The following is a 21,017-nucleotide window of genomic DNA, read 5'->3' as shown; positions in this document are numbered from 1 at the left end:
TAAGCAGGGTCTGAAGGTGGAAGAGTCATCTAAGGCCGAGTCATCGTGACTTGGCATTTCCTAGCTCAGGCTTCTGACCGCCAAGGAGCCATTGCAGGCCCTGTGCCTGCTGCACTGCATTGCATCCAGAAACTGCTATGATATCCATTTTGATAGGATACTTGTCAAAAATTATATTGTGAATTCACTTTTGAATGACTTTGTGTGACACACTTGAAGATCAGATATATAAAATACAAGTGGAAAGTCAAATTCATTTACAGTTACTCTAGCTGTTGGACTTAATGCTAATTTAAAAAGTGGGTTTTTTTCAGTTTTACATAGTAGAAATAAAATATTGCCTTAAGGACTGACAAAACACTGGAAGACATTTAATGTAGAAATTTTTGAACTGTCTATTGTGTATCTCTACTGAGTAGTTTTAGCAAAGCAGATATTGGATCTAGTGTTTAACCTACAGCTCTTCTGAGGGGGCATATAAACCTGGCAACTGGCATGATGACCTCTTCAAGTTCTCTAACAGGAAGGAATTCAGTAGCATTAGAAAGGCCATTTTGGCAACAATCCTGTGATTTAGAAACAGTACTCAATTCTTTGCTAGACTTATTCCATGCTATGATATAACTTTGTAACTATTTGGAATATTTGTCTTAAATTCTTTCATTAAAGTGGCCCATAAATTGTACTTATATAATTTCCATTGGAGTCCTTTGGGGTAGGTATTTCGTATTCCCATTTTATAGAAAACAGCCATAAAACATTAACAGAAGAAAAAAGAAATCCTACTAGATTTTGTGTCTCCTTTTTTTTAAACCAAAATGAGAGTGGAGTGGAGTGGAATCTCTGAGATGGAAAATCTCCCTTTAAAGTCAAGAGCAAAAATGTTCAAGACAGTTTTTGATGGAGAAACATTTTCTCCCCCCATCTCCCATTAGCTCCATTTCCCCCTTGCCTTCCCTGATTAAAACAATTCCAGAAAAAAAAAAAAAATTAAGAATAGGTCTTTAAAAGCCATAGAAAACAAACTATTGTTAAGACTTCTGATTATTTTTTGTAAAGATTTTTGTCTGTCTCATAAAGGATGATACTGTACATTCATGGTGATGAACTGTTCATTTCTTTCTGAGAAATGCTAGAACATTTTAGGTCATGCTGCTGCTGCTTTACACGCAGTGGTGATGACGATGGCTGTGGTACCCATTGTTCCCACTGCTATGCACCACCACATCTAATGCTCAGAAATTATGTGGGCCCTGCTTTATAACTGCTCCCAATTGTTATTAGTCCCAGTTGCTTCACAGTGACTCTTCAGTGTGTAAAAATAAACACTTGGATTTCTGCAGAATGAGGGTCTTAATATGTAGCTGCATAAGGCTGAGTCTGGCCCTGACCTCATGAAGGAAAATAAACTAAGCATGGAGCTTGTTAACATTTTCTTGAGTCCTTTCACCCAGCTTCAGTCACTGTCACTAATTTGCTTTGCTTATGGTAAAATTTCAAGTGTTTGCATACTTATATTTTGTCTGAATGACTCCGTGGGGTCTTGGTTATTTTATATTACCTTGACTGTCACAAGCAAAATCAGACGCTGATAAAATTATGTAAATGTCAATAAAATAAATTGTTCTATTTTTGCAGATGTTCTTCATCTGGATTGAATTTGATTGTGGATGCTTTTCTTCATGCATAATAATCCAAAGATAAAGGATGAAAGTGTTCTTGAAGCAAAGAAAACACATTCTGAATCTTTACTGTAAATTATACACTATAGAAAATCAGTCCAAATTGTTCAAACCCTTGGACAATTACAATGTTATTCTACTCACCATGCGGAGTACTGTGTAATTATCATGGTTAGCAGCAGTTTGCTTGCTCTTAGTCCTGAAGGGAGATGCAAGCTTTACTGAACAAGAAATAAAAGCAGATGTTAGACCTTATTTTATTTTCTGACTCAGCAACTGAAAATACCCACAGAATTTGAAGGATTTTTTTTCCCCACTTATTTAGTTCATATAGCATTAACAAAACCAGTGCTATTGATCAAATATGCACTGTGCTGTACATAATGGATAGTGTGGTTAGTTGCATGATTAAAGAATTTGCTAAGTTGCAACCCCCAGCTTCATTTGCAAAAAAGAATAAAAAAAATCAGAGATATTGTTCCCAGAGAAGGAAGATCTAATTAACAAGAAACATTTCATTGGTTTTCTAGTTTACAGGATCACCCTTCTCCTATTAAGTCAATGATAGACTTGTTTGCATAATTAATCATGCAGGAAACATACTTCACATTAAGTCCATTTGTTTTGTAGGGTTAGTTTACCCATCCTCTTCACAAAGATGACCAGTCTTCCAGTCTTTCTTACAAAAGCTTTCCAGTACAGTTAAATTCTAAGAACTTGCTTGGCTTATGGGCCAATCTTTTGGACCTCAATAACTTTTGTGTAAATGTTGTATGCCTTTAATCTAAATGCCAGATACTTCTGCAAACTTTGGGTGGGCCTACTGCCCACTTGACGTCAAAACTTGGAGCAAATGGATCAGGAAACTGGTAATAGGAGGCACCTTTGGCTTCACCAGTTAGAGGAGGATGTGGGATTCCTGTTGCCATCAGGCTGTTTGGTGTAGAAGATAGTAATTAATATTTTTATGCCTCTATGTAATTTCTGGTTAATAAAATTTAAGTAGTATTTCTAATCTGCCCACAAATATGCTATAAGGAACAGTCTGAAAAATAGCAACTGTTCTTGTGCTTGGATGTCCCATTAGACATTATAGAGTCTTTCTTTCCCTGGAGAGTTAATCCCTGAACTGGAAACTCCCCAATGGAAGTGTTAGCTAAATTTAGTCTCAGCTAAGTTATTAAAGTCTGCCTGGGTCTTCTGGAATGTGTTACTGGGCAGAGCATGCTGCCATAGCTAGACACCTGGAAGACTAGAGCACAAGTCACTATGCATATGCCCTTGTCTGAAGGTGGCAGCTGAAGAAGGCAGAAAATAAGATTAGTTGCAGTCTTTCCTTTCCTTTGTGTGGTACAACACATGTCTTGAAGGAACTTGTAGAATCTTAATGTGTGTCCTGGAACTTCTTCTTGCTACAGACTCACCCTCAAAGGTACTGAGGTTTGTAGTGGAACTTTTATTTCTCAGTATTTAGATTACTGTGATTTCTCTTTAAAGTGTTTTCTTCTGGTTAAAGCACTTGCAGCTTTGACTCTGTCACATTGTCACAGATGTGCTCACCTTTCTCGTCTTGTTTTTCTCTTTAAACTTTCAGTATCTCTTGGTGCTGACTGCAAGTCCTGCAATCAAAAGATCTTTTTTCTGTATGATATGCTTCCATATCTGTCTTCCTAACTTCTAAACATATACAATAGTAGAGGTTTTCCTTTTCAGGGATATTTTGTGTTCCTAGCAATTGTTTTGGTAGGTATTTCACCTTCTCATCTAGGGTGGGAATAAAAAGGAGAGCTTTCTATTAATTTCCATATACTTGGGCTAGCTTTTTTATTCCTTATCCTTTTAATGTTCCCTGTAAATGTGATTAGGCCATTCAATTGTTTTGGTTCACTTGAGGTCTCTGTGGGATTAATTCAAGCAAATCTTCTGTATGCCCGTGCAAGCAAGAGGCAATTTATGCCTTGTAGGTCACATTCTTATCTAGGTGGGTTCGAAACGATGAGGAACACTCTTAAAAAAAAGATATTTTATTAGCAAGCTTTGTGCATTTTTAAACTATTGAACAACATTTATATGCATTTACTATAAGCAGCCTTGAGACCTAAAGATAAAAAAAAAACAACACTGCATAAAAGTGTAGCATTACTATTGTAATAACTTTTTCTATGAAGCCAAGTATTATTTTGGATTATGATACTTAATTTTAGTTCACAAAAAATGGAGCTTTTCCTACCTTGGATATATTCTTGTGCCAACACAGTGAATAAGGGTTACTTAAACTCCATCCTCTACTGTTCTTTTCCTTTCATTTTTTCCTGGTTTTTGACTGAGATTATAATTTTCTTCAGCTCAAAATTCTTAATTCTTTTTTTTTTTTTACTGTAGAATATTCTGTAAGTGCCAGAAGAACCACAGTGAAAACTGTTTTCTCACTTATGTATTTTATTTCAGTGAAAATTCAGTTTCCAAGAGAACAAATATCTTTCCTAGAAGAAAAAAAAAAGTGTTATAAGTACCTTTGTGATATACTCACTGTATTCTCTTTTGATCTTTGTCTTGCTTGGAATGGGACACTCAAATTTCTTAAATGGATTTGTTTTAACAAAAAAAAAAAAAAAGAAAAAAGGTTAACATTACTGTGATTGTGTATGTTTTAGAAAGAAATGGACTGAACACACACTGCCACACACACTGAGTTGCTAACGTGTAGGACGTTTCCTTTAGAGTGCTGCAATTAATCCTGCTGAACTGAAAAATTAGCTCACCAAGTGCATGCTACTAATGAGCAGAAAAATAAATAAGCTTTATTGCTAGGCTTTACAGGTGCAGTGAACAAAATCAGCCACAACTGCTGGGGTTTAATACTTATTTCTTATTTAAACTAAGTTTTCAGGAACCTCTTAGAGTTTTTTTTTTTTTAATCATGCAAAGGTCTTGAGTGATAACTTGAAAACCAGCCACTAGTCATGGGCTGTTTGTGGGAGAAGCCAGCCCCAAAAAAACCATAAGGTCTGGTGGGAGTCCTTGCTTCTGTGAGGAATAACCCTGGAGCTGAAGACTAGGGAAGGAAAATAGCTCTGTTAGCCACCTGAGTGTATTTTGTGTCTGAGAAGGGAGAAGGTCCTGGACTCACAGCCTTTTTTATATTCAGCACTCATCTGGCTGACACTATCACTCACTGTGAGCAGCTCTTCTCTTTCACTTCTGGCAAAAAATTACTCAATTAAGTAAAAAAGAAAAGTGCAGAAAGCCTCACACACAGGGAAGATTTCCCCTAGGCACTTAGCTCCTGCACAGCACAACTGCCTAGAGCTGAGTGGCATCCTGTACTTCAGGAAAAACACAAAATATCTTGGCTACTGCTGGGCTTGGTGCCCATCTCCACGGTTTTTTAGCATAGAGTAATGACGTCGCTGAGGAGTTCACAGTACACCAGGGTGTTCTGAAATGTAGGATGGAAAATTGCACTTCTTGTCGCATATTTTGGTTTCCTCTGGATGTGTGACCAGCTGGTTGCTTTTGATATGGATTTGAAGGAGTCCTGTTGAAAGGTTTAGCTGAGTCTAAGCATTTACAGCTATGTAATCATAGAGGTGGCTGAGGAATCAAGTTCCACAGGTACAGAGCTCTTTATTTTTTCTGGTTTGGTAGCTTTTGTCCATCTTCAAGATCAGAAATCTGTATATGTAGCAACCAACACAAGGTTCTGGTTTACTGTCAGAAAACCTCTTGGTGTCAAGTGGACCTCAGCTGACCAAGCTGTGGTGAAGACTGGTTCTGGTTTGCCATCCCAAAATCTCAGTTTTAGTTCTAGTCACTTTCAGCCAGCTATAATCAATTTGCCCAAACTCTGCCTTCTGAGGTTTGCCTACAGTACTGTACTGCAACCCTGTGCTGCCCAGCAAACACATTTTCTGAGCTTTCTTGTGGTATTCGGTACTAGAAATTTCAAGCTGAACAGACTGCTTGCACTTGAGCAGCAAAGCTTATATTCAAACCACTTTTGAAGTCCTGTCTTCAACTGCTTGGTGCCTTCTCAAGCTGCCTACACGGTGTAAAGTGGGTTCCTGGTTCTAAACCCAGAGATCTAGTCTACAGCAATACTGAGGTCTTGCTGTAATGACATTAAAGTAGATTCTGTATTAAACCACTGAAAAGCTGACATTCAAACATCTGCTATTGCTAAGTAAATATTATTAATGAATAAGTAGTTCCTCAAAGACTTGTCAGTGCTTATTCTTTGTACTTTTATCAAACTTCTGTATATTTTTTTCCATTCTTTCCTCCTATGAGAGGAAAATATCTTTCTTCCCCAAACTGTGGGTAAGAGAAAAGCTCTGAGGAGTCGCATTAATAACCTTGCTCCCTGCATTGAATGGACAAGAACTTCTCTGTGGTCCACAGTTTTCCCAAGATAATTTTCTGTTTGTTTTCCATAGTACTATCTGGTGAATAAACATGACTGTTCCCCACTTCCCATCTCTCACAGCTCGTTGTAGGTGACCAGTCAGCCAGTTGGTGCCACATTAATGACAGAAAACAGATTTTATTTTCCAAGTCATCTGTGAATGATGGGACTCTCTGCTAATTCCCATGAAAGCTAACTAATCTTCCAATTGAAATACTGCTTTTACAATCCAGGCTGTCATGGGGAGCAGATTTTCTTTTTTTTTTAAGGAGCAAAGTAAACCACACACAGAATCTTTTTATTGATGGGAGGAAGGAGGGGGAAGGGGAGCTTCACGTCTTTGCTTGAATTCTATTCCACAGAGGCCACTTATATTCCATTGGAAATTTAAGAGCCCAGGGTCAGCCTTCCTTTGCATGGTCACATGGAAGTCTCTGCTTTCTCCTTGTCGTCTTCAGCAACAGCAAATTTAAAACTTAGAGAGGTAGTATGTTTTCTTAGTGAGAGACACTGTGCAAAACTTACTCAAATGTTGGACTCAAAGTTGAAATCAAGTGTTATATCTTTGGCAAAAAGTATTACAAAAGAATCTGTAAAAATTGCTAAAAAATTACCAAGCTGTCAATCCAGTGACCTGCTACTATTTATCTTCATATTATGTTTTACTTTTGTAGTATGAAATTATAGATATTTATATAAAAATATACCTTTTGGAATATTACCCTATTTCAAGAGTGAATGTTTGAAAGAAAGAAAATGCTGGTGCACTATTAATGCAACTCAGGCTTACAGGAAACTCTATTTGTTTATATCCCTCTTTTTCTATATTGTCTTCTTTGGGCATTTTGTTTTAATTTAAGGTAAAGTAAAATCATAGTTTCCAACAGGTGTGGGAGGGGATCTCAGGAAAACTGGTAGAATTGTTAGCTTTTTTTTTTCTAAGCACTTTTTGGAGAAGCAAAAATCTTTTATCAGTGACAGTGGAATTTATTTGTCTTCCATGAGAATGGTTCTAGCCACAAGGCTATAATGGAGTCTAGCTGTTCTCTCCGAATCCATCCATCAGCAGCACAAGAAGGTGAAGAAGGCAAATGGTGACTGCCTGAGAGGAGAAAGAGGGCAGCAGGGTGAGGGATGACTGCTTTCTGTGGAGGATCAGGAGCAGGGAAATATGGCTCCCAGAGATGACCAAGGTCAAGCTTGGCTGAAGGCTCAGGTACTGCAAAATACATCAGCATACAAAGGATTCTTCTAACAAGCAAAAATCAGTTCATCAGGTTAATATGTGAGATAAGTTTATTTTCTATGCAATAACCTCAAAGCACATTATTGATACATTTTTAATTAATCTATTTTTAATGACTGAAGATTTTGTAGAACACTTACATATTTAACAAGCTACAAATAATTAACTAATAGAGATATACATATATAGATAATTGGATAGTAATAATTTAAATATAACTATAATTTAGCAAGACTGCTTATTGTCATATAACTTTGTAAATTATTATTTTAACTGTCGATTTCATTAGTTTATATTTCTCAACAGTTTCAATTTCATTAGTTTATATTTCTCAACAGTTCACTGCATATTTTCTATTAAAATAACTACAGGGAAAATTAATCTATAAACAAATGCAATACAATGATCCTTTTATCTTTAGGTTACAACTTGCTGATCCAAACCTAACTCAGTTGTGGCTACAGTTTGTTGCTGCAAGACAATACTGGCAGAAGAACAAATGGATCCAATGAATAAATTCAGCCTGATAATTAGAAGACAGTTTTTAGCCATCTGGAAAAGAAGGCAGCCTGCAGAAGGTTATGGAACAGCCTTCATAAGAGTATTGGAATGGAATGGTTGAATTATTTTGAAGATGAAGCTTGAGAATTTTCTTCATTAAACTTTTCAGGATAATCATCTGCAACGATGGGGGTGGGGGCAGAAATAGAAAAGCTTGTGCTGTGGTGTTCATCCCTTTGTGCAATAGGAGGGAAGGAGATGCTGGTCCATTACAATGAACATCTGTGTTACGGAGTACAGAAGATGAATGTGGAGGCCAGGAACAGGATGGACATGGATCACTTCTCCCCACTAAGCAGAGGTGAGCAGTTGCCTGTCCCAGGCTTGCCTTGCTGCAGTTGCAAGGATTTTCCTCTGACATCAGTGAAACAAGAAGACATAAGCCAAGTGGCTTCTAAGAGTGCTCTAAATTTAAAGCAAATTTTGGGAGTCCTTTCTAATGCTTATACTGGAACTCCTAGATGAAAATGGCAATTGGATTAAGATTAACAGAGTTAACAGGAGTCTCTTTAGTCTCTGCTTCCACGGAGGAAAGCTGTATTTCCCAAAATGAGGTCTCGTAGACTGGGGGGCTGTACTGAGTTGAGGGAAGTTGCAATGGTTGGCATTTGCTATTCTGCCTCAAAATGTACTCATTGCTTATTGGTTTTACTATATGATTCCATCCTCAAAATAGATTTCAAAAGAGGGCAGGCAAGTTCATGGCAACTCAATCCACTGACGGCTGCTGTTCATTGCCCTGAATACAACTTTTGGCTCAGGAACACTTAAGCTGCTGATTACGAAAAGTTAGAGTGTTACAGTTCATTTGTGGGGGGCCACCCCGGGGAGTCCCCAGAGGGCTGTGAGCTGGCTGGCAGCAGCAGCAGGCAAGGAGACTCCACACGGCTTCTCAGGATGTCGATTGATGAGGGTTTATTGGGGGTCCCATTCCCGGGAACAGCATGGCTACTGAGGGAGAAGGGGAAAGGGGGAGGGAGGGGGAGAGGGAAAGGGCTTAGGGGAGGGACAAGAGGGGAGAAAAAGGGGCTAAGAGGGGAGAAAGGCTAAGAGAGCGACGGATCTTGCTGGCACAGTTTAAGAGGCAGATTAAAAGTGGGCGCGGAATCAGATTTGGGCCAATGGGATTACAGATACAGGATGGTTCAGGGCAGGACCACAGGCTTAGGATATACCACACATTTTGGAGGGGTGAGACAGAGCGTACCATTTAAATAAAACGCAATACTACATTAGAGGACAGGCAAGACATGAATATGCTCACTAGCCGTGTAATGTACTGTCTCTAAAGATTCACTGCTGCCACTTATTGGAACTGGGGCTCTGAAACTGGTAGTCTACAAGCCCCACTCACTATGAAGTCTACAAGCCCCACTCACTATGAAGCTCGTATGTTCGCTCCTGCTCTTCAAATTCATTTTTTTCTCTGAGTTTTTTTGTTCCAAAAGAAATAGATTTGAAGAGTTTTAAAAAGTCGGTGTTTCAATTTACATTTTCAAAACCATAGTTTGTATTACCAAGAGCCATAAAGGAATATAGATGATTATTCATCTTCCTCAGGAGCTTTTGCAGGAAACTTCCCAAGGAAAGAAATCCAATGGAAAAATCTATTAACATTTTTTGTTGTTTATACAATTCATTTGTTCCATGGAATATATTGAGTTTATTATGTGAACTTTTCTTGTAATTTTGCCATATAGAAGGGAGAAGTCCACCATAACTTTAGTTATGCTAGTTCAACTAGGTAATAAACTCTCACTGGTTTTAGCAACATCAGCATATTGTAAACCTGAACCCTTTATTTACCTAACAATCTTGATTGTTGACTATCATTAGATTACTAAGTATACTTGAAATATTGTGGCTAGTACCATTTCTATGATATTTTTAATAACAATAAAAAGCTACTGAATCAGCTACTCTTTTGAACTCCTGCATATCACAGACTATTACTTTTAACTAGAACTTCAAAAAGCTTGTTGTAGGTCAGAATGTTTTTGTTCCTTCTCCCCTTCCTGACTGCTTCCTTAGGTGATGATAGAAAACAGTGTAATATTTATTCACACCCTTAAACCATTATTTGCTTCTGCTTTCAGCTACTTTCTAGAAGGATTTCCTAAATACATATTGCCTTTCCAAGCAAAGAGATATATTTAAACTGATTCATTCATTTGAAAGGGATGGTTTTTTGTAAAGAAAGTTCTTTACGTGGAGAATTGCAGTGTGGGATGAAATGTTTTTCTTTACAGCAGCACAAACTTGGAGGGGCAAATCCTGAGAGCAGTCATTTGTTTTCTCTGGGTTAATGGCTTTCAGCTGGATGTCTGTCTGCTGAATAATGACTGTACTGCTACATCAACCAGTCTCTTCCACTACAAAACGTGTTCGGTTAATGGCATTGACATATTGGAAGCTGGAATGAGCCTCCCCACTTGAGTTGTTCAAACATGATACATCCTACTAGAATGAAATTGAATAAGGAGATGTGACAAAAGAGGAGGATTCAAGGAAGATGCTATTGTGTTCTAAAAGTGCAGCATCAAAGACACTTTGGTTTTTGACATCACTTGTGCTGCTCGTTATTTAATCATTCCCATCCTGAGTATTTATTTTCTAAAGGGAAAAATTGTTTTTCAGACTTCAAGTCCTATGTTTTTGATCTTTAATGTATGCTTGTACTACTGAGTGATGTGGAAAAGTAATAAACAGTAGAAAGTTTGAAGCACTCTCTAGTAATGCTGAGAGCAAAATTTGAAAAGTACTCAAGCAACACACAAAATGTCACGTCCCTTTCCCATTTAGTCATAGGATTAAGTTATCCAAGTCACAGAGACAATTAGAGAATATATCCTGGGCTTTCTATCTCGAGGATCACGCATGGGTATAAAATAAGCACCTTGGCTATACCATAAAGTACATAGGTTTGTGAAATTGCTCTGATTTTTTTTTGTGATTACAGGTGGGAAAATGCATTGTAAGCAACTAAAAAGGAAACAAATTGTCTATAACAATTCAAGGATTGATTTGAAATAGTTATTGATTTGATATTGCCTTTCACCTGCATGAGGGAAGCTGATTATACTTTGAAGACTGAAATTGGTTTGTTTTGATTTGATAGATTTCCATTTAGCCAGGCTAGCTTTTCTTGGTCCCTTTTGTTTCACCCCCATCTGGCAACCTCCTAGGTGGACAGAGGTGCTGCAGGTAACGTGAGCAGGGGCAGTAAGCCCTGTGAAAAGTGGAAGTGGGAATTGGTGAGGTACCATGTGAAAGCTCATTGGCCTCCTAGAACTGTGTTCCAGAAATGACAAAAGCCATCCATCTTGTGGGACCAGACCCTTTGGATTTGCTGACAGTAATAATGCCACCCCTAACTCTCCAGTAATGCATTAGCATTAACAGTAATTTTTGCCTCTAGACAGGCTCTGCAGTACAGCATGATGGTTCCTACCCTGTAATTGTAGGATCCTCATTAATCAGAAAGAATATTATGACATTGTGAGCTCACAAGAAAGACAATTCATGACTGACATAATAAAGGCCTAAATTATGCTGCTTTGATGATTGGAGGTGCAATTTTTTTTTCTCTTGTGAAAATAGGATTTAGCAGCTGTACGAAAAAAAAATCTGTATAATGAAAGTAGGGAGAATTGAGAGGCAAGCAACACCAGCTTTATCTAGATGAGACCTTTATTTCAAAAGGAAATTAAAATTTCAAAGCTGGTAGTGGTTTTTTTAATTGATAAACCAGAATTTAAATCAGGATTTTGAGGAAGAACTATGTGAGAATCTTATTGCTGCAGCACTGTATTTAGTATTTTCTGCTATTACCCTTTAGAATTACCAAAATTTATATATTGTTTTGGCCAGCTTCCAAAATGTGCTTTGACATATATGAAATGATTAATACTGAAACGCATCTCACAAATTTAATGCAATTATATATAGACCTATATTCATTAGGAGCCAAAGATTGTAAATTATAAATAAAGAAGAGCACAAAAAAGAAAAACTGTTAAATCCCAGTTTCTTCTTCCACTGAAGGTGTGTGGACAAATTCATTCATTTCCTAGAGTCAACCTGAAGGCTCTTTAAATTAGCACTGCTTTCTGTGAAAGCAATCCATTGGGAACCCAGCATCCCTTAAAGACAGAGGACTGGAGACTGAAGGGTGCTGAGGACATGGTGGGCCCCAGAGGAGGGCCTTGCCTTGTGTGGCTGTGTGTGATGGGCTCAGTGTGCTCTGAAGTGCTGTGATTAACAGGGAAATTCAGCAAAACTGTGGTTTTTCTTCAGGGATTCCTTGCTCCAGAACAGGCTGACTGCAATGCTCATGATCCAAGTAAACAATAACTTAAACAAGCATTTAAGATTCTGGGAGAGCCCCCAAAATCCCTCCTGAGCTGAGCTCCTCTCATGCACTAGGGTTAAATGACTTACTCCAGGCACTTATGTCTATACATAGGTATTTACCTATGTTTAAGTATAGCCCTGACTGCTCAGACAGATTTCTTCTGAGTGCCTTAAAAATTACTCCGTCTTTTCTGGAAAATATGATAGTTGAGGAAAAACAAGGGAAAAAAGTTATTTTTGAGTATTACACCATCTTTTCCCCAGATGAAATATTCTGCATGCTTCTTCCTTGACCACTGTTTTTGTTTGCTTGAGATTGTGACATGTAGAAGAGTCAAAATTAGCCATTGAGCATAACTGATGGGGAAAATAGCAATTTTAGTTAAAAAATATTTCCTGAGATATTTTTGGTGGTGGTAGTACATAAATGATTAAAAACAAGTGTGTATACAGTTTCTTTCAGGAATGATTCCAGGATAGTTCATGAAATTCTTGTTTTCTTCATGGCTCATCCCCTGATTTAATGATTCTGTGCACCCTCTGGCACTACCTAGGATGCAATATGAGGGGATACCTAAAATTTCATTTTTCTTTAAATTTAAGACTAGACTGGATTTTAGGCATTAATTCACAAAGGTATTTTGTCTTCCTATGGCCACAGGGGAGTGATTAAGTAGGAACAGCTATGCAGTGCCAGAGCAAGTTAGAGGTGTCCACTTTAGGACCTGCTGGCTTTGCCCTGACTGCTTTTGAAGCCAATCTTCCAGCTGCCCACCTTACTGTGCTGGGTTTGCAGTGGGCAGCAGCCCCAGAGGGTGCAGACTGAACCTTCCAACAAGATTCAACCAGAAGCTGAGCTTCTTATAATCAGGGGCCAGAATGGTGTTAAATTGACCTAAACTTTCCTTAAGATTCATGCAGTGGGTATTCAGGTTTTCAGCATCAGAGATTTTGTACTGTAAATCTGTTCCTGTGGGGATATGCAACTTGTATCAAAGATACAGGATACTGTCTACAAAGACACTGCCTTGGCTCTTACTTTCCACTGAAATCCTATGGTATGATGGTATGTCAAATTGTGCTGGGTGTCTCTGTAAATACCATTAAGAAAATATACTCAATATCTGTTTGTTTGTTTGTTTTTAATATACAACTGCCATTTATTTATAACTCAAATTCTTGCAGTTGTATTTTTGCTGCCTTCAGGACTGTACCATCTGGACTGATCTTCCGTCTCAGCCATTTTTTTAGCTCAAACATTCGTTCATTCTTGGGGGAGCTCTCCAGAAGTGCACAATACTCGGGCTGCAAGAATTCTGTGCCTGTGTCAATGATCACGTACAGATGGTGTGAAAACACTGGGATCCAGCTGGTTCCCATGGTATTCAGACAAAATTACATGGAGTGGAGAATTCCTTCTGAGAGACTAAAAACATGAAGATATTTCTATTAAAATATCAGTCTCTGGTTTTTTGTTATGTTGGGCCTATCCTAGAAATTCATGAATCAGACTCTTGTGAGAGGCAGCCACTTTTGCTTTTTCCAGCTCTTCTTGGAGGGAACTGCCATGTTTCATCACACTGACCCAGAGTCAAAGAAACATAGGACAAAAAAATGTTCATATTCAGATTTCACCTTGAAGAGTCTCATGGCAAAGGCCTCATATTCAAAACTTTATCTAGAAAGGTGGATTTAATGAAGTACCATAGAAACTACGAAATCTATTTTGAAATTATATTTAAAATCATGACATATTTTTGTTAGTTTGAAAGATACTTAAAATTAAGTATGCATATAAATTCAAAATATTTAAATCTCCAAAATGAAAAATTGTTTCTGTCATTGAAAATGATGAGTTTTTCCGATTGCCCAACTGTGCAGGCTTGCATAATGCCACTAAAATAGCCCAAATGAAAACTTACAATGATGCAGTTGTGTTGGTTTTATTTTTTTCCTCTGTGAGTGGAAATTGATTTTCTCCGATCTCTTCAAATATATTGTATGCTGCTTAATGACCAGTATTACAGATGTCAGAGAGAGATTCACCAAAATGCTAAAAATCATACAAAGAGTGTAAGAATTCAAGCAGGAATGATTCATATTAGTGGTGGTATCTGCAGCTCTACATATGTTTGCTCTGCCTACTTGCGCTTCTAAACACTGAAGTTCAAGGTATATTGATAAAACATGGATTTTAATGATAATTTTGTTTTTAGGGATTGTACCTGTATGTGATCATGTTTTAGTAATAGGATTATGTAATTTTATTCAAGTATTGTGATGTATAATATTAATTAATTAAATTGTATTGTGTACTAATAAACATGCTAACAGTGATCATATGCTTAAAATACTAGCTACTACAACAACAAAAAAAAAAAAGAGAGATAAAAGTAACAATAAAAAAAACATCAGAAAGACTGCCCAACAGTTTTGCTCAGCAGCTGGACAAGTTCTCTTCTTCTAGGCCTTATCAGCAGTAAAGAGAAGTTAATGAAAACTTTTGCAGACTTTCTGGTTGCAGGGAAGAAATTACTTCCATTATGCACTGAAGAATGAAATCCATTAAATCTCTTTTAACTCCTGACTGCTCAGCAACTTGGATAGGTTGAAGATTTCAATCTACATACACAGTACAGGTACTGTTCTTGGTTTCATTAAATGTTTCTTCTTTTCAATAGACTGTCTACCTTGCCCAAAATTTAAAATTGGTTTCATGAAAACCACTGTCCTGATAGATATGCATCTGACAGGAAAGGGCATCATTAAACAATAATTTCCAATGATGTAAGCCTAGAAATACTAATGGAGGTAATTACTTGCCAATAGCCCTTATTAAAGCTTTAATATATCAGTCTCCATAATTAGCCTCTCTGTACGAGGACAGCATCTGGCTCTTCAAATCTCTTTCCAGGAAAGGCACTGAGGAAAAAGTCCAGGTTTCTACAGACTCTGTTTTTTATGCTGTACATACACTTTTTTGAAATCATAGTAGGACAAGTTTTTCCTTGCTGTTTTTTAGATTTTCAGGGTTGTATGGATCTCCTGATAATTTAACTATGATATATTAGATACCCTAGCCTATTCTTACTTCTGTTTTCTGTCCCAGTTCTTCCTTGTTCTCTGTCACAGTAGGCTTTATGACACAGATCCCAATTACAGCTAATCCTGTTAAAAGCTCCAGTTATTTGAAAACATGTTCATTGGCAAGGACTTAAAAATATAGAGAACTCTGTGAAGTGCTTGCAGGGATTTTTTCTCATTGGTCTATCATCAAAAGAGATCTAATCAAAGACCTTTTTGGATAATTCAACCAAAAGAGCAGATAATTTTTTGGAAATATTTCTTTCTTTGAGCTCTATGAAGGCCAATATCTGGCAACAGCAACTGGACAGATGGGTCAGTTTTGACTGGCCTGTTCATCACACTAAAGCAATACAGAAATATTCAAACCATTCTCCTTTCAGCACAAGAATGGGTTCCTATATTTTCACAACTCAGCAGATTTGTGGAGTTTGTTTGCAAATCCAGACTCCTCCGTTGTGTATTTTATCTTTCCACAGCATTGCTAAGGACAAGAAAATGATCAATTTTCTTGTCCTTAGCAATGGCAGAATTGGCAGTGAATTTAGCACAAAACATTGCATTATGGATCTCGCTTGCAGAAACCTGCCTTAGAAGCACTGTGGGACAATCACTGCCTTTTAGCCACATAATTACTGCTCCAGAAGCTTCATCATCTTGTTAACAATTTCTATTGTCCTTCTATTGTAAATATATATTTTTTTAAGGTGATAAATGTATTTTATGAAATTTCATAATGGAGATGGCACTTCATCATGCAATAAAAGGTTTGGTAATATCAGGTCTTGCTGAAATAGCTAATTGTGTTGCATTATCATATTACATTAACAGCACTTGGGAATTTAAATAGAGAACTCTTGTCCCTACAGCAGTGGCTGTTATTCAGAATTAGTGTGGTGTCAGCTGGAATGCTTATTTAAATGGCTGAGCATAAATTATTTTATCATCTTTGTTTCTCTCCCCCTTCTCTGATGTGACCTGGGTAGTGTCATGAAAGAATGGATTCAAAATCTGTCCTCCTGCTGCAGTTTGGAAAAGGAGTAAGATAGAAGTGTTTTTCCATGTTTTTAATTTAAGTTTTACTTCCAGATTGTCAGTCTGAAAGCACATCACATTTACTGATGTAGTCTTATCTAAAAGGTAAAATGAAAATCAAACTGCTCCCAAATTGTGTTTCTTTCATTCCATATTCTAAGTGTAAAGTGTTGTAAATTAGAAATGTTTTGCATAAACCACCCCCTCCCCTCTCTTTCCTCCCCAGTTTTTTAAAATTTAAATCCCTTTTGGGGCAATGATATATAGAAAAAAAGTCTTAGATAACAACATCCAAGCTCGGTGATAGGGATAAAAATATAGTCATTTTGAAGTACTGAAACTCATAAAATTGCCACCTCTAGTTTATTCTGCATTCCCCAGAGCATTAAGCAGTTTAGCAAAAAACTAATTTCTCACCAAACAGCTCAAGGCAGTTAGTGCTCAGTTTGGTTCCAAAGAATTAAACACACTGTTATAAATTGTGATAGTCTGTGTAACTCTGTAGATAAACCCATTTTCCAATATAAGTGTACCAAGCATGAAAAAATAAGAGGCTGCTGTCGTATGAGGGGTGATTACAATGGAAATAAAGGTGAAATTAAAGGAAAATTTGCTTCAAGGCTAATTAATGACAACTAGTAGAAAAGGAAGAACTTGTAAAGCTCAGTGAGTAAAGCATAAATCAAAGGAATTAACAGGTAAAGGATATTCAGTGTCCTAACCATTGTGAGGCGTAAATCTTACCACAGAGTGCAGCAGAATATCTCTATGATTCTAAAATATTTATGTCACAGTGGTGTGGAGTGAAATGGATTTTCTGGGCCCCCTAATCTGCCACTATGTAAAGTCAGGAAAGGGGCTGTGGTAGCTGTGACTTTAGTGTATTAATTTGGACAAAAGAGGATATATGACCTGAGAAAGTCAGTTCTGCAGTTCCACTACATATGCAGCATAAAAAAGTATCAGGGAGTCTGGAATCTGACTCAAATTGTACAGGATACATGGCCAAAGAGATAAGAATTTCAATTTTCTAAATTCAAAGACAAAATGAACCTGGGAGACCCGTGTGGCAATAACATTAAAATTGAAATGGAAGTCTCCAAACAGCATCCCCTGTACCCTTTAGGAGAGGGGAAAATACTGAGAATAACTCACTAGTATATGATAAGAAGCTACTGTATGTATTATATAGGTCACAAGTAATTGTAGCTGTCTTCACAGATACCTTCAATCCTACATTTCATAAGGAAAAGTTAAAAAAAATCAGAAACTTAAAAACTAAAACCAACATGCAACTTAGAAATGCCATTGAGAAGATGAGGGGAGTTTCACCACTGACTTATTAAAACCAGGCTTTTATCCTTGCTGTTTATAATTAAAGCACTCTTTCACATTTCTGAGTTCTCTGTCTGAGGAGAATAAGCAGAGGGATTTTGGCTGTGGAACCCAGGGACCTCCAAAAGTCAAATACCTGCTGACTGCCAGTATGCCCTTTTAAAAGGTTACCTATGGGAGAGCTTTCTTCCCCCTGTCCCTCACTTCGGGATGCCTCTGGTAAACTCTGCAGGAGAAAGCTGTTTCATGACATTCTGCAACACACCTGTTTCCTCCCAATGACAGCCTAATATTTCTAGATTTGCTGCAGGTGTATCTTCTTTTTCCTAAAGGAAATGTGTGCTTCACAGCAACAGGATACAGATTAAGAGCATCCTGCCTCTCTGAGGGAGGAGAAGCCATCCTAATCTCAAAAGACTTGGAGATGGCCTTAAAGAGTGATTGTACATATCTCCATTTTTATTTGTATTACACCAATCCTTTGATATCAGAACTGAACTGTGCTCATGTGGAGCACAGTTCCACACAGCTAAGAGCACAGCTAGGGAGGAGATCATCTTTCTCTGAAACTCCTAACTCAGGAAGAATGGACAAGAAGGGAGAATGTCCCTGGGGTGGCATTACATGCCAGTGATGGAGCTGACAAATGAATCTTGTGCTGTAAACTTCCAGATTCAGTTCCTGAGTACACTGCTGTGACTGCAGTGTAACCCTCCACATTGCTTTTAGCCCTTGCAGGTTTAAGCTAATTTTCAGCAGATCCTCTGTTTTTTGATACATGGGTAAAATTTCCTGCAGTGCTAAAAGGCATCTTGAGACAGAGAGACCATCAAAATCCCAGTGTTTGAATGTAAAAGTAGGTCAAATGTATGTCGGATGCTTTGCAAAAGGGGGAGTTTTGCAAATCCTGTGGGTCATGCTATGTTCTTTGGATGCATTCTTGTTCTTGAATTGTTTTCCCCCTGAGTTGTTTCCTTTTCTGTGCTGTTCTTCCTCAGTTAGCCTGAGATGTCTAATGCAACTCCAGGGAATTTATTAATCTGACAGGCAGGGAATGCAGCATTCAGATTTTTATTATACATTTCATGTTTCTAATGAATCCAGTACGTTTCAGCTTAATGGAGCTGAATTACTAGTATTAAACACTGTAAGCAGCACTGCTAGCACCTTTCATTGCTGCTGCTGCTCCAGTGTCAAACTCCCTTCCAGGCCAGATGGCAATGGTGCATAGACTTCTACACCATACAGAGCAGTCAGATAGATAGATCTTTTTGGGGTGTGTAAAATGGAAGGTTTCTGAAGTTAGATCTTTGGACTTTATTTCAATTTGTACAGGAGTTTTCAATGGCAGGGTTCTAGATTTTGCATCAGAAGTGACCTGTCACAGAGAAGAATGTAAGAGAAAGTCAAGATTTTGATGGACACAGATGGAGCCAAGCTAATAATTAGTTTCCTGTTCCTTAATGTATGTTTTTTTTTTTGATTCACTTTCTTCTAGAAGATTTTCTCATAAGCTAATACTTCATAGAAGGGAACCTCCGTGTTGTACTGGAATAGATGCTGTCAAATGTCAAAGAAAATACATATAAATCCCATTTTAAAGCTATCCCATGATGTCATATAAAATATTCACTACATGGATTGCCATTGTTGGTGTCTTTGCATTTTTTCTCAGTTTTGCCCTTTGGTAGGAACAAAAAAGCTAGTCGAAGGCTGAGTCCTGCTCTTTGCTGGTGTATTGTTCATAAAGCTAGAAAAGTGGTGAATCTTTCACTAAAAAGAAACTTTTATTTTCTTAGTGATGAATTTTCTAAGTTATTTTTGACAACTATTATGTTGAAATGTCAATGTCTAATCCATTCTTCTACTATGCAGGCAGAATAAAAAAAATAGTGTCAGACTGTCTGATCTCCAAATATTCTGCTTATAGTCAGAACTGAACAGCCCAATTTCTCCTGAATCCTTGCAGTTCTGGGTTCTTACCAGTCAAATGCCTCTGGCATCTTGAAACAGCAATGAAATCCAGGTGGTATTTAGGGAATCCTATCATTGCCCCAGTTACATTCCAATGAATGTAAGGTTTTCTGAGTATTACCAAGGAGGAACCATGCTGGGGTGGGAATAGAAGTGCTTGGGCTGCAAGGGTGCTGAGCAGCCAGCTCCAGCCAGGCACAGTGAACAGGAAATATCTGAGTTTGAAGGGAATGTGTCTGCTTCCAACATGTTAAGGTAATGAAGTAAGAAAACCAGGCACTTGGGAAGTATGGCTTTGAAGTGCTCAGAACCTTTATTACCAACGTGAATTACAGCTGATTTTTCTTTAAACTGGGCTTCCTGCTAGTTGTGCTATGTGCTTGAGGGTAAACCATTGTCGCATTTTGCTGCCTGCAGCCTAGATGGAAAGTCTTGTCTTTAGATGCCTGGTTATCTGGCTGAAGGTAACCTTGTGTCTATAAAGAGCTATGAGTAGAAAGAAACAACAGAGGACATTTGTTTTAAATGCATCATTGTGAATGTAACAAGGTAAAGAAATATGAAAAGAGACTGCAAAAATCTGGAGTCTGTTGTTTTAAGGTGTTATAATTAGAACAGAAATTTTGTCTCTTTCTTTCTGGGATGAGGAGGTCTTCTGAAAAGTAAATGTACAGGGTGGAAAGTGAGAAGAAGGAAGAGGGGGTCTTTCGGGGTGCTAATGCTCTCTGCATATATAGAGTACTCTGTGGAAAATAAATCTATCAGGCTAGCATACGATAGGCTCTTTGACCTTTGCATTCAAAAGATCAAGTGTGACACAACAATAATACTAATAAAGCCTTTTGGAGACTCTTGAATTGCTAACTTATTAGCTATACTTAGATCTAAGTAGTTTAAGTCTCCCTCAGGGACCACTGCTTTATTCCACTTGATTAACCATGCTTTGTACTTGCCTCCAAAGCATTCTTTTTTTAAAGAAGATATTACACAGTTCTGCTTAATAATATACTCCATGTGTTTTTACAGTAGACAGTGTTAACTGGCCACAGTGTCAGCAATGTTTCTTAACATCCCCTCTCCTGTGTTGGCTCTCTTTCTCTAGCAGGTAAATTTATCATTTCTACCACTCTGACATTTCCAGCTCTGCTTCCCAGGACCAGCTTCTTTCTCTCAGTAGATTAGTTTGCATTCTTCAGGATTAAAAAGGTTTAGAAAGCAACAGGGAGTTGGCAGAAAGAGTACGAGTTTTTAGAAATGTCAAAAAAGTGTCAAACTGGCAGCCATGTGGGGGACAGAAGCACTTTTCAATCAGTCTGTGCCAGAAATAGCATCACTAAGAAAG

This window comes from Pyrgilauda ruficollis, unplaced genomic scaffold (assembly GCF_017590135.1).
Source record: "Pyrgilauda ruficollis isolate IOZ18807 unplaced genomic scaffold, ASM1759013v1 scaffold35, whole genome shotgun sequence".
In the NCBI taxonomy this organism is placed as follows: Eukaryota; Metazoa; Chordata; class Aves; order Passeriformes; family Passeridae; genus Pyrgilauda; species Pyrgilauda ruficollis.
The sequence above is the reverse complement of the archived record's forward strand: the minus strand, read 5'-3'. Positions refer to the sequence as shown.